Consider the following 19857-nt stretch of genomic DNA (forward strand, 5'->3'; position numbering starts at 1 on the left):
CGGTCACCTCAGGGAGGTTTTCTCTCTACTTGCTCAGGGAGAAAATGATGTGAAACTTGTGACTGTGGTTCAAAACAGCTGGGCAGATGTGCAATATCTCTGTGGTTGGGCTTACCCAGGGGAGTAGAGAGGGACGTCACGGGGTTTGTTCGGCACGTCCAGCATGCCTTGCCTTGGGGTGAGGCAACGAGCATGAGGAGGAAGAGGATGCTGCAGCGAGCTGGGGCTGCTGCCTGCTGCATTAGGCAGGAGAAGCGCAGCCCCACGTCCTCCCAAGCCTTTCTCTTGTCTCTTTGCAACCACCAACAAAACAGTCTTTGTCTGGCAGAGACTTGTGATGCTGTAAATTTAAGGAGACAAACAGCTCTTCACAGAGTTTCAGGGCCCTGAGTGCTGATTGCCCTGCCAAGCCCCATCTGGGCTCTCACCCACACCCTCCGCCCCCCGCAGCAGACTGCATTTAAGCTCAGGTGCCGTCAGCCCTTGCTCCCCTTTGCTGGGGATATGCTGTGGCACTGGGCTGATGCTGGTTGCTGTTGCTGGCCCTGCCTGCCTTGGGCAATGTGGGATGGGCCTCAGTCCTGCCTGCCCTCAGTCCTGCCTGCCCTGGCAGAACAGCTGGCCCCTTACCCAGCTGCCTGCGTTGCCCAGCACGGGGGCTCCCCTCTCCTGCAGTGACTTGCCCTCTGAGGACCAGGCTGGGGCTCAGGATGTGTCTGCAGCACAGTGAGCAAACATCTCCTCTCTGTTGACTTGGTGCTGCTTTGGGGTGTTCCCACCCGGGCATATCGCATGCAGCCTCTGTATGGGGATGGGTTTTGAAGTCCCCCAAAAGCAACCTGCTGGGGTGACCCTGGGCAGTGCTGGGGGCTGCCTCTGCACTGGGGCCTTGCAGCTGAGCTGGACCATGGGATAACCCCTGTGGGCCAGACCGACAGCTCTCCTGCTGCTTTCCCCAGGCCTTGTGCAAGGGGCTGGGTGTGAGATGGGCTTTATTTGCACCCTCAGAGGGTTCAGAGCGCTGTGACTGTACTTCCCTGTGACTAATACCCTTTGCTCTTCCTTGAGCACTGAACACATCAGTCCCTGGTGTTAGTTTAAAAAAGGAAATCAATAAAGCCCATTTATTTTTAGCCTGGATTTAGGGTGTTTTGGAAGAGAAACTGAGCTGTGATTTGGAGCCAGCAGGCTCACTGGCTTCTCCAGGGCTTGTCAGATAGAGGAACTGGCTTTTAACAGTAGATAAATATTGACCAATGTATTTTCAAGGAGTGAGTTCCCTGCTGTGTGAGTGGGGAACCCTCTGAGGGCATGGGGAGGGCTGCAGCAAGCCCTTGGAGCATCCAGGGGAGCGCTGGTGAGCTGTGCTGGCTACTCAGGCTGACTTTGGGCATCCAGCAAGGTCTCAGGAGCTAACTGGGCTGTGACAGAGCTGGGCTTGGACTGAGAGCTGCTGGCTGGTGATAGCCCCTGTTTGAAGACATGCTCTTTCTCACCAAGCACCAGCTAGACCTAAAGCCCACTAAAACCGGCCCAAGACCATGGCAGGCTCTGGTCTAGGGTCGTTTGGGCTGGCGGGGCTCTGCCTGGCTGGCGCTGGGAGCAGGGTGAGCTTCAGGACAGGGTGGGAGGTGAGGAAGATGCCGGCAGTACGGGTGCGGGAGGAAGGCTGGAGCAGCCTGGTTCGGCTCGGCTGAGTACGACACCGAGCATATGTTCGTGCCGTCCCGGTGCTGGCTTGCTCCGCTCGGCGGCGGGCAGGAGCGCAGGCAGGCGGCGGGCAGCGCCCGGGGAGCCGCTGCCAGCAGCGGCAGCCCAGGAGATGGCACCAGCGCACCGCGCTCGCCGGCCCCGGCCGGGGGAGGGCGGGATGGACGGGTGGGTGCTGCGGGCAGGGGTGCTCATCCCGAGCCGGGCACCCCTCGCCGGCCTGGGAGGGAGACCTGCTCCGAGGGCTGCCCTTGCTCCAGGGGGCTTTGGGAGGGGCTGGGGGCACGCAGGGCTCTGCTGCCAGGCTGTGCCCTTGGCCCTCTTGGGGCTAAGCAGAGGTGGGAACCCTGGGGGTTGATCCCCCTGCTCCTGGTCTGGCACCTGTGCTCATTTGGGAGAGGGGTCTTCCCTCCAAGCTAGTGTGAATGTAGGGCCTGGAGCCTCCCAGTGCCGCCTGGCTAGTGCCCTGCAGCGGCCCCCCCGGGAAATGGGGAGGGGATTGGGGACAGCTCTGGCAGACACAGCCTGCTCTAGCGAGGGTCCTTGTAAGCTCAGGGCTCCTGGTGCCTCTGTTGCTCTCCATCTCTTGAGCAAGCAAGGGGGTCTGCCTGGGCTCCAGCCCACCTCCGCTTCAGCTGGGAAAGAAATCAGAAGTTTGGGGGTGGCCCTGTGCTGAGGGTCTGCGTGGGCTTGTCTTCCAGTAGTTTCTGGATACTGGTGGTGGCTGGAGGTGGGACATGTGCCTGGGGAGGGTGAGATGAGCATGTTTGCATTGGGATATAGGGCTGAGCCATAGGGAAAAGGGGGGAGGTGGCCTGGTGACAGAGGGCATGTCCCTGGCAGCTGGGACAGCATCCTGGTGAGGGGTGAGATGTCCTGTGACTCCCAGGGGTGGGTGACAAGCAGCCCCAGAGCCCTCGGGGTCCCTCCTGGCTCTGCTCTTGATGCAGGTGCCCTCCTGGGCTCCTCCACCTTGCAGGCATGGGTGGCAGCTTTGCCCAGGGGAGACCAGTTAAAAAGGAGAGACATGAGCCTTGTGTCCATCCAAATCCCTATTTTTGCTATCATGTGCTGTTTTTCTTCCCAAACAGCCTTCCTGATGCTTGGCCCCTTGTTGTCTATCTTTGTGTCACCAAAATAGAGTGAGCCAGTGTTTACCTGCAGTGACCTTCCCTCCTAAGCACACATTTGCAGGCTGCTAGGAGTACACACCGAAACAGCAGCAACACAAAGCCTTTTGTGCCTTGACCCTGGAAAGCCCCTGCTGCTGCTGCTTTACCTGGTGCTTGCCGGCCTTGTGATGTGAGAGGCACCAGGAGCCTCCTCTCCATCCAGCTTCTCAGAGAAAGATGGAGATGGCTGCTTTACCTGGAAAGGTGGTGGTTTCTCTGGGTGCACTGAGCTGGCAGGGTAAGATGCTCGTGGCTGCTTTAAGGGAGATGTGGGAAGGTGAGCGCACCCCAAACCCTTCTGCTGGATAGTGTCCCATGTGGGACACCTCGGTCTCCATGAGCCAGGCTCATGGTGCTTATGGTGGAGATGACACCTGACCAGGGACCCAATTCTTCACACCCCCTTTCCTTTTCCTTCCTTCACACAAACCCTGAGCCCCCAAAGCTTTAATGGGGTGGGTGGGAATAAATAAGCAGAGGAAGACGCAATGACCTCCCTCCCATCACTCCAGCTCCCAGTGCTGTGTTTTCCCTCCCAGTCAGGCTTCACTGGGGGATTTCTCTGCCTGCAGCAAGACCCATCTGTCTTGGAGCAGAATAGAAAGATGTCACTTTGCTGGCACAGTCATTTATCACGGTGGCTGGGGAAATTAGCAGAGGCTGGGCAGGGAGGAGGGAAATTGGGCTTGTACTGGTGGTGTAGGTAAAGGCTGTGGAGATTTCTAGACTATTTCTAGCTTGGCATTAGTTTGTCCTGAGAAGGAAACCCAGCAGGAAACCAGTGCTGGGGATTTCCATCTTCGGGTCCTGATGGGGCTGAGAGCAATAAATTCTATCAAAATTTATGGGGCAGAGTAGCTGGCATCTCTCAAGCATTGGGGCTACAAATCCTCGGCTTTTAACCAAAAGCTAATACTCTCCTTCCAGCTGTTAATTCTGGGAGCTGGGGTATAAATTAAGCCTTCAGTCTTGCCATAATAGTCACAAGGGTGGGACAAACCACATCACCCCATTGCAATATGCAGGGGTTACCTGCACCTCCTGCGTGCACAGGAGCAGCTGAGCCGGCCTTGGTGCTTTGTGCAGGGGACAGTGATGGGATAAGGGGCCTCGATCCAGAGATGCCAGCTGGAAATACGACAAAATTCACGAAGGGGGAAAAATGTTATTTTGCAGCTGTGGAGAGACAGTGCCACAAACAAACGAAGAGTAAAAATGCAAATGAAAACCAATAAAAATTCCTTGGCAGTGTCCCCTTTAAGCATCATATATTTTTATCTTACTCCAGTTTTATTTGCTGGAAAGGGAAATGTAAAGGGAGAAACGTTCAATTAAACCTGCCCGTCAGCTGGAGCCTCTGAGCCGTGTCACTCTGGGGGCTGGAGGAGGGATGCTGCCGGAGGTCTCCTCTGCGCTGTCCCCATTGGGGTGGCTGGGACCGTTGCTATTGTCTCTTGTCTGTCTGCTCGCCTACTGCTGTCACAGCCATCTTGTAGCACATGATTGCATTTGCAAGGCAATGTTAATCACCATAGTAACGAGGGCCTTATTTCTGGCAGGGTCTGTCCCCCAGGTTGTGTGGCAGAGCAGGGCCGTCTCCTCCCTGGGCTTCACAGAGCAAGGCTGGCTGTGGTGGCTCCTTGAGGACGTGCTTGTGTTTCCACCCTTTTCCCTTCTGTGCCACCATCCCCGCCTTGCCCATCATCTGCTGGCTTCTTTCCTGGCTTCTCTCCACTACCTCCTCCTTCTCTCCAGTGCCGTGCCCACAGAGGACATGTGGGGCATGTGGACCAGTGCTAGAGGGACCCAAATCCTGCAGTAAGGAGGCCCTGTACATCCAGGGTCAAAACTGGGACTTTTGGGGCAGCAACTGCCTGTTCAGTAGCATCTGGTGGCTGTACTCAACTAGCACAAGAGGGAGATGGTCACAGGCTGGTTTCTGCTCAAACCATTGGCTTTTCCTTCTGGCGGGAGACATGTTGGAGTTTCCCTGAGCTGTATGGGTCTCCAAAGACACACACCAGTTTCTAGATGGCAGAAATGAAGGACGACTATCAATTGTGAAGCCCAGCACATGCTCACCATTGGGCTTCTTAAACATCTAAACGTGAGAGCTGGAAACATCACTGCAAACCTTGAAGTCTGAATATTTCTGATTTTGTACCAAGGCCATGTTTCAGTGCGTTTTGACACTTTTCGATGAATATAGCACCTGTGGAAAGAGCCAGGGAGATGGTCTTGGAGATGTTTCTCCCCAAACCAGGCAGGGCTTCTCTGAACACCCTCTGCCCCAGCCAGGATTGACTCCCAGCAGAAACTGGTGATGTGGAGGATCCTGGTCATGTTGTGCTGGTGGGAACCTAGCAGTGACTTGAAGGAAACCAGCTGCTGGCTTTGTCCGGTTGAAGGCACAAGGCAGTGGAGAAAATGCTCCCAGAAGTACTCACATCTGCGGGCACTTGGATTTTTCTTCGTGGCAAGGAAATCTTCTCCCCTTGGCGGAGGCTACTGGTTAGCAATGGTTGCAACAGGAACGGCTGTGGGGTGGACATCTGTCTCCTCATAACGAGACTGAAACCGATGCCTTATTCCTCGGCAGGCATTCATCAGTCGGCAATGACTTTCTGCCTGTATTGACCCAGGGCTGGAGCTGAGCCAGCGACACAGAGGTAAAAGGGTCTCTTTACCCATGAAAAATACTCCCGAGACATCTAGAGCCTCTTTGAGCTTCAAATACTGGTGAAGCCAAAGATGTGCTGTGCATGGGGAGACACAGGAACTGGAGGGACTGGAGCACCCAGCAAGTGTGCATGGAGCCTTGTTGAAATCAGTCATGTCGGTGCAGGTGATGCTCATGAGATGTAGAAGAGCTGCTCTCTGGGCATGAGTAGATGCTGCAATGATGGCAGCAATTTTTGGAAGGTGCCTCTTGTGCCCCCGTTCTCTCTTAGCTCCCTGCTGGGCAGAGGGGAAAAAAACAAGCAGCCATGACGAATATAGCCATAATAAAACCAGACCCCTGATGGGAAGGGTGTAGTGTGCTGGAGAGAAGCGGTTCAGCAGGCAGTGGGTGGCGGGTGCGTTACAGAGCCGGGGATAATAAGAATAATATAAAAAATGTCAGGGAGAGTGGCAGCTCGGCAGCCTGGGGTCAGGCTTGCCTCCTGCTGGGATCCTGCCGCCCACCGGCAGCTCTGGCAGCACTGCTGAGCCCCGGGAAAACTGTCAGCCACTGACATGGTACAAATAGAGCCGTTTTCCTCAAAAAAAACAGCCTCTGTGTGTTTCCATGTGACGCTTTGCTGGTGCTGCTGCTTGGTGAAACCCCTCGCCGAGTGCACTCAGGCATACGCCTGGGCTTCTTGGGTCTGACTGGGGATAGAGTGGGATGGAGAGAGGGAAATAGAGATGATAGAAAAGGGACAATATTTTTAAAACAGAGCAAAGCCAGGAAAGCGATTGACTGGTTGGAGAAGGAAACGGGGAAAATATTTTGGATGAGAGAAGAGCCCCCATCCCTGAGGCATGGGCTGACTTCAGCCCCTCCATCACCTCCTCAGTCTTCTCCAGCTGATGTTCCTCATCCCCCTGCTCCTACCTGCTCTCTCCAGCTGACCCAGCACCCATGAGCCCACCTCCCCATGCATGGTCCCCATCCTCTCCTACCCCGCAGCAGAGCCCCCAGTTCTGGAGCTGTACCTGCTCCCCACAGCCCTACTTGGACAGAGGCAATGTGCCTCTTCGCCACACTATTTCCTTAAACAGACGAAAATTCCCCATCCTTGCTGATTTTGCTCATTCTGCACGCTGTTAGGGAGATGCATCAAATTTAATTCTTCAACAGATAATCATTATTTTTATTTTCTAGCTCGCTAAAAAGGCCAGGCGCGTCCCAGAAGACTTTCCTGTGTAAGCCAAGGCTGCCAGGATGCGTGCGGAGAGAGGACCAAGAAATTGGGTCTTCTGCTGGATGCGGATGGTCCCCATCCAGCCCAGACCCTGTTGGGATTAACCACAGAGGAAGAATACAAGTTGGAGCAGGAAGACCAAAGCAGGAGGAGGAAAGGATGAGCTGGCTGGCAGTGATGTTGAAAGGAGGAGAGAGTGGGCTGGGTCTCAGCTGTGAGGATGAGGATGGATTTTTGGAGTAGCCTTGGGGTTTGTTGGGTTTTTTTTTGTTTTGTTTTTGTTGGGTTTTTGTTGTTGTTGTTGGAAACTGCTCCTTTGTCAAACAGAAAGTGCTTGTGGGGAAGGTCAGACTTGATACATCTCCCCAGTTTGAAAGCAGGCGTTCAGAAATACTCAGGTATGTCCCATTTTGGTGATTTGTAAGCAGACAAAAATAGGGGAGAGTTGGTTCAAAAGACTTTTTGCCTGGGAAATGTGAGTTTGCAGTACAACATCTAAAGACAAAAAATGAAGCAAACCCCAATGACCGAATCCACTCGGTGCTTTCTGGTGTGATGGGTTTGACTCCTACCATCTCCTCGCAGCCCTTCCTGGCCATCTCTCTGTCCTTGCATCACAGCCCCATGAAGACACCAGTGCTTTTGGGGGACAAAATGCTTTCCTACCAGCTCTAGCAAGAAAGTGGCTGAAAGCCAGTCCAGAAGCCCAAGAGGGGGATTCAGGGGACCTGGAATTTAAAAATGCTTAAAGCTCAATGGCAAATGTGCGCTCGGGTTTCACGGGTGCTGTTACAGACCCCCTGCCCCTGATTTTCCAGTGTGGCTCCGGGGCGCAGGGAGCGGGAGCCCTGCACAGCATCCTCTAGCAGGAGGGCTGGCAATCACGCATGGGAAGCCAGGGTAAGTCGCTAAATCAGGGGAATCTTCTTCAAATAGCCTGTGCCAGAGTGACTTCTGAATGCTGTATGGTTAACAGGGATTAATGGGAATTAAATAAGAATGGGAGAGAAGTGCTGGGAGGACTGAACTGCCTTGGGAATAGGCATTAAGGGAGGAGAAATGTTTCCTGGAAAGTATCTGGGGAGACAGTTGCTGATATGGGATGGCTGGAAACTGGGATCCTTTGGATGATGGTTTTCACAAAGCCTCAGGGCAGGGGGATGCTGTGGCTGTGCCCTGAGATGTGGGGCAGGATTTGGGGGTACCACCTAGGGCTTGGCAGGGGCAGGCAAGGGGTCTGCTCAGACCCAGACAGGGCTGCTTATTTCTAGACCTTGCATGTGGAGTACAGAGTATTTTGCAGCTAGTGAAATACGATTTGAAAGTCACATACAATCCTGGGAGAGGTCTGGGGGCTGCTGGCTCACTGGAGGGCTTTGAGGGTGTCCCGGACCCTCCTCACCCTCACTCATGACATGCCAGCCCCCCGCTACCCAGTGCGACAGCAAACCAGTGTGAAAGGGAAGTAATGGCTGGAAAAAGCTGAAGAGCTGGATGCTGATCTGTACTTAGCTCCGTGAAATTACAGCAGAGCCCTGGTGAAAGGCTTCCCTGGCAGATACTGCCCAGGACAGTGTGGACTGGGGTGTCTGTGGCGTTAGGGCTGTCCTGGCTCCCGATGACAGCGGCTCCTCTGGGAGTTGTCCCAGCTGCTGGCCTGAGCACTGTGCAAGCTAATTACATGTTGTTAGTGGTTCCAGCTATTAGAAAGCTCGTAAGTGCCGACATGTGTTGTGTTGGCGCATCCTTGCCTGGGCTGTGATGGAGCTGGGTACAGAGCAGCCTGCGGAGCTGGGCATGGGGATGTGTGGCGAGTGGAGCTGGGTCATGGAGAGAAGACCTGCCTGCTGAAAACACCCTGCAAGAGCTCTGGGAGTGGGGCAGGGATGTGGGAGCAGCACTGCCTGCAGCCCTGTGGCTGGCTTCCCCGAGTGCCAGCCTGCTCAGGTTGGCTCAGCTCACCTCCAGATCTGGTTTTTGTGGTTTTTTCCTTCTGGTCAGGTCTCATGGGGGCAGCTGTTGAGAGGCAAAGAAGCTGAATTGGATTTTTGTGCCCGCATGAAGTAGGCTCTGGTTACACAGCCGGAGAGAATAGGATCCTAAATTGGATTTCACTGCTCACTTGGAATGGGCTTCAGTCGTGTGGGATTATTGGGGATTTAAAGCTAACATATAGGAAATGATAATGAAACCATCCCCCAGCCAAAAAGCTGGGGAGCTCCATGTGCTGCTCTGTTAACAAACGCGGAGGAATCTCGCAATTAACATCTGATCTGTGAACAGAGCATCACTGGTGACACCGGCGTGGTAATGAAAGCTTGCAGGATCGCAGCGTGGCTATTATCACCTCCTCTGTTTGCGAAACAAAGGCATGTGTGCCAACACGGCCGGCTCCTTCCTCCTTGCTGCCCTGTGGGCTCTGTGTCCCCTCCTTTCCTCTCCCAGCCTGGGTGACCCTTGCAGGCGGCTCAAGGGGACAAAGCAAATCCTCAGGCACTGGGATGGCCGGCACCCATCCACAGATCTGCAAGAGCATTGTATTCTCCAGTACAATCAATGATGGATTTTTTTTTTAAAGAATGAAATTTGGGATGCTTAATTGGATTTGCCTGCTGCTGAGATTTAGTGTCCATGATTTGTTTCCCACTCCTCTGCCTCCCCCTCGTTTTGGCCCCAGAAATGTCAAGGCTAATTGCCAGCATTATTTCTCCTCTTGTTTCAGCCTCGCTTACCTGAGCGCTGGCAAATTAGGTGGTGCGTGTGAGCATCATTGCCCGGTGCTGGCATGGGCAGCCCCTGCCCCGGGAGCTGGGGAGGGGCTGGGTTGGACAAGGAGAGACAGCTTAATTTGGGGAGCAGAGCTCCTGCAAGCTGCTTAGCTGGAGAGCGTGGCTGAGAGAGTCTGGGCATGGATCTGAAACTGCGACTGATTTTTGTGGAGAGATTAATTGAAGCAGAGCTGCGGGAGCTGAAGTGGCAAGAAGGGATTGGAGCCTGCCTGCAGCTGGGCAGGCTGGTTTTTGGGGTGCGGTGGGGTCTGAGGCTGCCTGGGTCCCTGCAGAGGGGTCCTGCTCTGGGGAACCTGCACCCTGGCTGGTTTTGGGGGGATCTCTGTGGGGTGCGGAGCAGGGCCGGGTGCCAGCAGATGGCACTCCTGAATGCACCACACAGCCTCTTGCTTTGCAGAAGCTGCTCCGAAATGGCTTCCCTGGCTTCTCTGTGCAGCCACTCTGGGCTGGGGCTGGCCGCTGTGGCCCAGCATGCTCTCCGAGCTCACCCTCTGCCCTCCTTGCTGCCAGCATCTTCTGCCTTCAGACCCCGTGCCCCACATCTCTCGCTCCTCCTCACCCGGGTGCTTTCCCAGCCAGTGCTTTGCTCTCCCGCTGTGTCCATGGTGCTGGGTGCAAGGACGTGGGGTCTGCCCAGGGACCCCAGCCTGAGGTTTTGGTGCCCAGATTGGAAACGTGACTGTCACCAAGAGCAAGGAGAGCTGGGAGCAGAAGCGTGTGGAGGCTGTTTATTTTCTGTCCCTTGGGTGGTAGGCTCTCACCTCGGCCTTGAATTACAAGTCATGTCACATCTTGGGAGGCTTGAAATTGTGTTTCTCAGCAATGTTCCCAAAGAGATTAGAAGCACTGAAATGGCTGAAATACCCTCTGAGCTTGGAGCAGAACAAGCTACTGAATGCAATGGAGTGGGATGGGGAAAGAGCTGTGGCATCCTCACCGGGGCAGAGGGGAGGGCTGATGGCAGCTCATCCCTTGCCCCCTCCCCACACCCCTCCTGGTTTGGGGTTGTTTTTTCAGTGCCAGTTCATACTGGTGCAAATAGGATACGGGAAGAGCTGGGGTGGCCACCTTCCCGCTGGCATGGGACGGAGAGACCCAACCACCATCCCAAATACAAGGTATCTTTAAAGGGATACCTGATGGTCACCCATGGAGCTGGGTGTTGCTCCCCAAATTTACAGATGGGATTAAGAAGGGCCAAGCAGCCAGGCAGAAGCTGACCCCGAGTGTGGAAGGAATTGATTTCCAGGGCTGATTTAGAGGAAGTGGAGATTTAAAACTTCTTAATACAAGGCGGAAGCCGCATGTCTTTCTGAAGCTCAGCTGCTTGTTTTCAGTTGGCATACTGCTAACACCAGTCAAAATTGCCCAGCTCCAGTTCTTTGCAATCTCTTTTTGTTGCTGGAGCCCCTGTGATGGGATGCAGCTGCAGAGCGCTGCACTGGCTGTGGGGCTGCATCCCGGTCCTCGCTGTCCCCCTTCCTCCTGTGCACCTCCCTGTTCCTGGGACTGTGCAGAGCTGTCTGAGATGTCACCAAAGTGAATTGGTCCCCAGGTGCCGCTTTGAGGGCCTGGCTGACAGGGTGATTGGTGATCAGCTGGCTGAACCGACACATCATATCGCAATTAGAGACCTCCCGGTAAGAGAGAGGTTCAACCCAGGCAAAGACCGAGACGGTTGCAAATATTGAAGGAGCTGTTAAAGATGCAAAATCATTATCTCCCAAGCAATCCAGCGACTCTCACGAGGACATTAGTGCCAGAGCAGCACATAGGAATGATGAATGTATACATACGCGTGGGTCTCGCATTATGGAGTGGACAGAAAGACGAGCTCGATGACAAACATGTCCACAAACGCGGCCATCGTCCCAATTACAGCCTGGAAAGAAATGCAGAGCATTTTGCTCTGAGGAATGGATGAAAGAGGCATCAATGAAGTGGGCAAGTCTGGTCTGCTGCAAGGAGAGGTGACCTCGGGTGCTGAAAAGCCAGAGCACTGGTGACGGAAGAGCTGGGACTGAAGGAGGAGCTCATATGGATGGGTCTGTTTGGGCAAGAGCTGCCTCCTGTTGGGATTCATCGCTCTGGTCTCTGATGGCTAATTATGTTGCCATGTTCTTCATGACTTGTGAGACTCAGCAAAAGCCTTGGCGAGCGTTGCCTTGGAGGTCAACAAAACTAATTGAATTGAATTTCCAGCGAGAGTATTTATGTGGCTATTTTCAGAGCATGCTTTTCCATACCTCTGGAAAAATGCAAACCAAAAGGGCAAGCTCCACAGCCTGGTGGGACCTGCTGCTCCAGTCCTGGCTGCAGCCATGCCGGTGGGGAAGACGGCACTTCCACCACATATGGTCATACCTCTGGTGGAAAAGGTGCAGGGCAGCGGGATGCTGCCCCAGAGCCCTTTCAGATGGGGTGTTTAAATCCTCCTGCTCTGGTGAGAGAGAACCCCAAACTGATTTCTATCCGTCTGTACAGCTTTATCTCTGCAATAACAATGTGCTTAGTGTGCAGGGTGAAATTAATACAGAGCCAAATTTACCTTGGGAATATCTGAGCAAGTTTTTAAATGAATATTCATTGGAATTTTCATGCTCTTACGTCTTGCTTGGCCCATCATGACTCTAACCAGGCAGCTGGGTCAGCTCTTTCTGGGGCATCACTTGCCGTGTCAGAAATGCTGGAAATATCCCAAAAGAAAATATTCACCTCTCATTTTCTCTGCAGCCTGTGAAGTCGCGGACGCGATGCAAATCCTGCCGTCGACATCCGTGCTGTGATGTGGGGCTGTAAGAAAAGAGGAGCTCTGCCCGGAGTACAGCTCCTGTCTCCCATCCCAAAGGCACCAGCCGGCTGGAGCAGAGGGATGCGGGAGGACTTGGGGGTTTACAGCCCTGAACGGGAAGGCGTCTGGCAGCCAGGAGCCGGGTCAGAGCTGCAGGACACGGGTGGACTCGGCAATTGTAATAAAAGTATGTGAGCTGACCTGTGGCCAACTCTATAGAGAGCTCTCAATGCTACAACTAAATAAGCTGGTGGCAGATTCGGGCAAGACTAAAATTAAAACAGGTCAGGTACAGGCAGTATTGCGGAGCTGGGAGCCAGAGTTTCAAAGCACGCTCTCTCCGAGAGAGGGAGAGCAGAAAAAAACCCTTCCTGCATATGCAAAGGACATTTCCAGAGCTCTGCTCCTTTGATTATAACAGATCTTAAGAGAAACTGTGCTACTCCTTGAAGATGGGGAAAAAAAACCCATAACTGCTCTAAACTGATGGAAACCGAGCTGCTAATCAGCAGAGAATAATGATCAATTTATTGGATGTGATACATTTAATGATGAAATACCAACTGTCTTTCCTAATTCCTGTGACTAATGGAGAAGGACATAGTAAAAAGTATCAGCATACACTGGTACAGTAAGTGCTGGAAGAAAGACCAAGATGGGGCAGCAGGCATTTATATGAGTGCAAATGGACAAGGAGGAAAACATGAAGTGCACAGAGCTGGGCAGCTGAGGGCTGCTGGCAGGTCCGGGAGGGGATGGGGCTTGCAGGTTGCATTTCAGGAGAGGGGCTGCCTTAGTGGGGAATAAAAATACACCCATAGAGACAACTTCCCTTTCTTATCACTTTCTTGAGGCTATAGGCTGCAGAGATTCACACCGGCATGCTATAGGTGTGCAGGTACTAAAATACAGGCTAGCCATGCCAGTCCCCACACTCAGTTAAGTGCCACCCCAGCACCTCGGTGTCCCTTCACAGCGGTCCTGCTCCAACAACCCGTCCTCTTGCAGCTGGCTGCTCCAGCTCTGAGGGCGCTTCTTAACAAGCCAAGAAAAATTAAGACCGGGGAATGATTTTTTTTTTATCCCCATTTACTGCTGACAAATGCAATCTATAAAGCAGTCAGGGAAAGGGAAAGGCAACGACGCTCATCCAGATTAACCAGCCAGGGGAGCATTGAGCTGGGGCTGGTGCTGTTGGAGAGGAGCCTTGGCTGCTCGTGCAGAGGCTGCAGCAGCCCAGGGTGCTGGCAGAGGGACCCTGCTGATGTCGCCTCCCTTGGTGGCCTCCGTCCCTCCATCCTGGCTGTGCTTTCCGATGCTGCAGGGACCCTGTCTTGATCTCCCTGCTCTCCTGGATGATGGGTATGGCATGTCTGCCAGCTTGCTGGGGATGGCTTTGGGTGCCTGTGCTGCTCTCCAGGACTTGAGAAGGCTTGGATGAGCAAAGACCCTGCCTCTGAATGAACCAGGGAGGTGTCTCTCCAGCAGAGAGATGGTGTTACTGCTCCGAGGGGCAAGAAAAGCCCATAAGGATGTACGACCCTTTCATCGGGCCTGATACTCAGATGCCCAGTCTGTCCTGGATGGCCACCCATCCTGATCCCGCAAGAGGCAGGGGGTTGCTGGCATTCCTGCAGTGCGGGGGGGACCAGCCTGGGGTGGGAGATGCCGCCACAGAAGAGCAGCAGGCTGCCCACTGCCTTGGCTTGCCAGGCTCAGCCTCGGGGCTGGGAGCACGCCTGGCCCCTGCACGCTGCCTGGCACGAAGGCAGCTGCCTGCACTCGCATGCTAACGCTGCTCTCCTTGCCTGCACATCTTGTGCTGTCATTTTTCCGTATTTTTTTCCCCTGCTTGCAACTTGCGAGGTGGAAGAGGGGTTGTGGGAAGAGCAGAAGCCGAGGGAGCCTGTGAGCCACTGGCGAGCATCCGTGGATGAGGAGTTGTACAGGCCTTGTCTCCCACCCTCCCCATGGGCGCAGAAGGGATGGATTTCAGCTGCCAGACAGGCGAGGGATGACGACTCGGCTCTGCTCTGCTCCTGGAGCCGCACATGCCTCCACTGGTGCAATAGCAGAGCCTGTAGCTAGATGCCACTCAGTACTAAGGCGTCATTATTTTTTACGAACTAAGAGAACATTCCCTAATGCGCCTTGGAACATTATCGTAAATAATTAAATCTGAACTGCAGTTGTCACAGTAAATGAACAAAAGATTGTTCCGCTTCCCATGTGCAAAGTACAAATCACAGACTTTTAGTCTCCCTGAATTTTTACTGCCAATTTAAGGAAAACAGCGAAGAAAGAACCAATATAAAGTCTCCAGGTTGGGAGCGGATCCAAAACTTCTCCTAAAAACTCAACCTTTGAGGAGATCAAGTCTGTTTCCCTCTCTGTGAGGGCTGAGGAGGTGCTTGGGAAGCAGGACTGCAGCAGCTCGTTGTGATGGCCCAGATGCTGAACATCTGCAGGAACAAGGGTTTTGGGGCTGAACATCCACCTTTCCCCTGTGGGATCAAGGACCATTTGAAAGCAGATCAGAATTAGTGAGCTAATGGGGCACATCGTGAGCTCCAGGTATTTGCCAAACACAAGGGCAAGCTGCAGGCCATCACACCAGCCAAATTCTGGGAAAAGCCAATACGCAGGATTTGCAAGTCCTGCCTTAAATTTAAAGCCCAAATCCCTCCCTAGCTGATGAAACACTTCCATGTGTGCTTAAGTCTAAGGAATGTAACAGGGCACAATTAGGGGTTTATTTATGTAACCAAGGTTTTGTTTAGGTCTTGCTCCATCACACAACAGCATCTTGGTCTGCTCCTAAAGCAGCTGCTAGAGCCAAGCAGGCAAACAATGTCACTGAAGGGTGGGAGCCAATGGCCTGGTGTAGCCAGGACTTCAGGAGAGCAATATATTGCCTGTGTCTGGGGAAGATCGCTCCTGTAAATCACAGGGACCCCTGTGGCCACCTGGGCTGAGCTTTGGAGAGCATCTCCTGCCCCTTCAGCTGCTTTGATTTAAGGCTGTTGGTGCTGAGAACACAGGGATTTGATGATGGATCCCGATGGCTGTGGTACATGTCTGAGGTCCACATCTCACCTCCCTAAATCTTCCCATGCAGGTCTTAATTCAGTGCAAAGTGGGGACCTGTCACTCTGCCTCCCGCCATCTGAGTGAGCTTTGCCCTTCATCTTCCTCGTGGCTGTGGGGGGAAGGCAGGGAGGGCGGTGGAGGAGGAGGAGGAAGGCTGCTGCTTGCCCAGGGCTCAATGTTCGTGCAGGTGAAAGTATGATCTTGCCTGATAAAGATTGCATCGTGAAGGAGATAAGAGCCTGCAGGTGTCAACAAGGCTGGGTCTTGGTTTTGACTGGACCCCCAAACTCTCGTTGCTGTGCCTAGCAAACACACCTCTGGCCTCCAGCAAGAGGAGAGCAAGCAGCAGAATAATCGCCTTCCTCCAATCAATTCCAGGTTTATGATGCAAAACGTTTTAAAAGGGTGAATAATTAAGTGCTGCTCATAAAAGAGTCGGTCGGCATGACTGCCGGGCTCCTCCATCTCCAGGAACCAGGACCCGGCAGGGGCTGTGCCGTGGAGGGGGACGAGAGCTGAGACCTCATCCTGTGACGGGCGCTGGGTTTGTCCTGCAGGCAGAGGGACCTGGGGGGAAAATAAACAGCTGGGTTTGTTCTGACAAGCAAGACAGAGACTTTTCATTTGCTGAATAGGTCCCCGTGGCTGAATCCGTTTGCAGACTGTCCGGTACAGGGGGTGTTTCTCTTGGCGAGATCCAGCCGCGGTAAATAATCCAGAATTTGTGCTTGATGGATGTTCGCTCCCCGCCAGCTTGTCTCCTGAGAGTTATATAATTCCCTTTCCCGCAGCTTGGCTGTAAATTCAGTGTGATTCATGGCAGGTCCCTCCGCCAAAGGCTTTCACAGCCCTGCCACCCCCAGGCGGGCAAGGACAGGGCAGAAGGCACGGGGTGGCCTGTGCCGAGCGGGAGAATGCTGCTTGCCATCTCTGAGGTCTAAAGCTCTTGTGTGGGGTGGGCAGGGCCATGGGGACGGAGCAGGATTTGATTTTTGGAGGGTGCCATCCCTCATTCTGCTGCGTAATCTCTTCCCTGAGGCAGTGGGAGCCTGGACAGGGGGTGATTCACAGGGTGGGGGGGAGTTCCCCAGGCATTGGGCTGGCCCCTGCCCACTCCGCCACTGCAGGGGGAGGCTGTGGCACCCCAGGCATTGGGGAACAAAGAAGCAACTTAGCTGGAGCTAAGGGATGGGGTGCTCCCACCCCTGATGTCTGTCAAAGCACGGATCCTACAAGCCATTGGGGCGCTGCTTTTGGGTGCTCCCCTGGGGACACTGGTGGCATCTCCCCTTGCAATGGGGTTGGGGTGCAAGGATGCTGGGTCAGGTCCCAAACTCCCTGTCCCAGTACGGGGACCCTTGTCAGTGCTGTTTGCTGGGCTGGTCCCCTTCCCCTGCCAGCCCTGCCTGTGAGCTCCCATCGCAATTTGTTCGGCACTCAGGGATGCTATCCTATCTGCAATATTAAGACACATGTAATGGAGTATATATGTATCCCCCCCCTTAAATCAGATAGACCCCCTGGTGTACACAGCTGATAAATCCCCTGGGCAGTTACAAAGCCAGAGGAAAGGCAGGCAAGTTTAATTAATTCTTATCTCAGACAGAGGCAGCGAGCAGCAGGCAGGGAGAGGGATCTTTTTGGCCTCTTTTCCCACTGAGGAGCAGGAGGGGAGGGCATGGGAGGCTGCAGCCCCCTGCCCAGCATCGGGGCTCCACGGCCACGTCCTGGTGGCACAGAGCAGGGCTGGGGCTCACGCCTGAGCACGGGAGTCTGCCGGGAGGAGAAGAAACAGAAACCTGCCAGCCTGCTGCTCGTGGGCTTGATACATCAAAATCCAGGCACCTAAATGCGTCAAAACACTGGGACTGTATAAATATCTATTTCCAGGTACTGGAAGTATGTCTAAATAAAACAAACCAGGTTCAACTGCTCGTCCCGGACAATAAACACCTGTAAATTGTGAGGTTTCTGTGACGCACTGCTGGAGCGCACCCATTTCTTCTTGGAAAAATATTTTTAAGCTCAGCTGGTGGTGTTTATCTTTGGTGGTTGACTCCGTAGCTGGGAAAGCAAAGCAGGGCTGGATGCTGTGGTGAGGGGCAGATCAGATGCAAAGAGTATGGAGTAGGGCACCAGTGGTGCTGGAGAAAGGCAGGAGAAGGGGGCATGGGTCTGCCTGTGGGATGGAGACCCACTGGAGTGTCCTGCTGCCAGCATCTTCTGCAGCTGGTCCAGAAGCTTCAAAGCACCCTGGAGTGTGATTTTGAGCAGAGTGGGAGTTACGGGTGAGACTGGTGGCATGCTGCAAGGGGAGAGCTGCTCCGAGCACCCTAGGTTTCCACCAGCTGCTGACCTGCCCCAGATGTGCTGGGCTTGGGGTCCGACAGGGGCAGCTGCCCCTCTGAAAGCTGATGTTTCTGGAGGGGCCGCGGTGCAGCTCACAGCCCCCGGGGCTCCCTTTAAGGGACTTGGCAGCAGCCTGAGCTTGGCCTGAGCCCCCCAAAGCCCTCCCCATGCAGCCCAGCGTGTCGCCCCTGCTCAGATGGGGCAGGGCACAGAGCATGCAGCAATGGCCATCCCGTCTGGCAGATAGGGTGGGCTCAGATGGCTGAGGATGTGGTGCTGGGAGCGGCAATAGCTCCCCCGAGACCTGCATTCCTGCACCAGGAGAGGGGAGATGTATTTTGATGTGGCAGGTGAGGATGGCTTAGTGTCCCCTGAATGAAAATGTCTCCATCCCGGGGGCAGGACTGCGCTCACGTGCCCCCTGCTTGCTGAGCACCAGAGGCTCGACACAGAGCTGGGATGCTGGCACAATAACCAACACAGCAAGGTCCAGTGCGGTGGCCAGGGCTGCCATGGGATGTCCCCCCCAGGCTGGCTGTCCCCTAGCCAGGATGGGCAAAGGCTCCTAGAGTGGTCCTCCTCCATCCTGCCAGCAGGGCAGGAGAGGACGATCCCTGCTTTGCACAGGGTGTTCAAACTCCATCCAACTTCACCAGCGCAGATCAGTTACTCAATTTTTAATGTTCCTGTCCTCCTGAGAAGCTTCATTTTCTTTTTTCTTCTCCTTTTCTTCCTATCGCTGGCCATTGCATTTTCATCTTAATCTGCCGATAGTTCATTTTCATTTGACATATTAATCTATGCTTCTTTCTGTAAAGATAACTCATCCCTGCTTGATGGCAGGAGTGCATAACCAGCGCCATGCCAGGAATATTTTACGTGCTTTGAAAAGATGTTGGAATAACAAGTAACCAAATCTGAGCTGGTATCGCCCATCCATTTTAAGAAGCCAGAGTTTCTTGGCATAGACCTGCTGGGCGATGCTGGTGTGAGAGCTTTGCTCTGGCTTGCAGGTGAGTGTGGCTTTGAAGCAGGAGCTGGGGGTCATGATGCCAAGGTGGGGCTGGATGCTGGGACCCCCCCATCCCCATCCTTACACACACATGTTGGCACTGGAATATTCCGCTGTTGGCACCAGATTAATTTATTTGCTGCTGTTTATCAGATTTGCGGCTGGCTGGCGGTTTTAGTGCTGTTTGTATAAGGAACGGTATCGGTGTACGACAGCAATTATTTCTGTATAAATAAGAGCATGGATGCTGTCAGCTGCCCCCAGTGGGCCCTGGGATGGGAACTGAGCTGATGCCACCACCCGGTCCCCAGAGGTGGTGGTGGGGACATGGGAGGTACTGCACAGGGTGGCAAATGTCACCAAAAGGAACATTTGACAGCAAAAACTGCCCGGCTTCCCCTGCACCCCTCTGCTCCCTTCCGCCAAAACCACACAGCTCCAGGGATGCTCCCGGTGCTGTTCCCTTAAACACATAAAAGGGCTCCATCTGGTTTTAATTATTCAAATGAGCTGACAGGGTAATCAATATAAATGGTTAAACGTGGCCAGGATTAGTGTTGGCTCTGCTGCACCACCGGGTAAAAGCTCTCGAGATGGGGGGTTAGCTGCTGCCCTGGCACTATGGGGGAGTGGGGTGCTGGGGGCCCCCCTTGCTTGTGGGGACAGGGTGGCACCACAGCCTGGGCTGAGGGTCACCGTAGGAGCACGTGTCCTTGGCCGCTCTGGCAGATGCAGGATTTAAAACAATAACCTGCGGTATTTCTGGCTCTGGCTGCTTTTTTATTGCTAATATACTGCTAATTGTGCTCTGCTGTGTGGTAATACTAATAAAGGAAGATTTAGAAAGCAGGAGGCTTAAGAGAGTAAATCAAGGGCATGGCATAGCCTCAGCAATCTGCATTGCAATTACCCACAGCTCCCCAGCACCGGGGAAGGATGAGGGACCCCACCACGAGGACCTGCATGCGGGGTCCCCATCACACCTGAAGCTGCCGGGGCAGAGGGGTTTTGTGGTTGCGCACCCTGGGGTGGGGAC

The 19857-nt window shown here is 53.9% G+C and overlaps 1 long non-coding RNA gene across 1 annotated transcript; it reads left to right on the forward strand.

Moving 5' to 3' along the window:
* The first annotated feature begins 515 nt into the window (after nt 1-515).
* On the forward strand, nt 516-9190 carry LOC148050245 (uncharacterized). The gene is made up of 3 exons (XR_015701446.1): nt 516-726; nt 4442-5551; nt 6751-9190. It is a non-coding gene; the product is annotated as an uncharacterized LOC148050245 (long non-coding RNA).
* The last annotated feature ends 10667 nt before the right edge of the window (nt 9191-19857 follow it).

The sequence above is a fragment of the Nipponia nippon genome, unplaced genomic scaffold (assembly GCF_047370975.1).
Source record: "Nipponia nippon isolate SJK-2023a ecotype South Korea unplaced genomic scaffold, ASM4737097v1 scaffold_9, whole genome shotgun sequence".
Taxonomy (NCBI): domain Eukaryota; kingdom Metazoa; phylum Chordata; class Aves; order Pelecaniformes; family Threskiornithidae; genus Nipponia; species Nipponia nippon.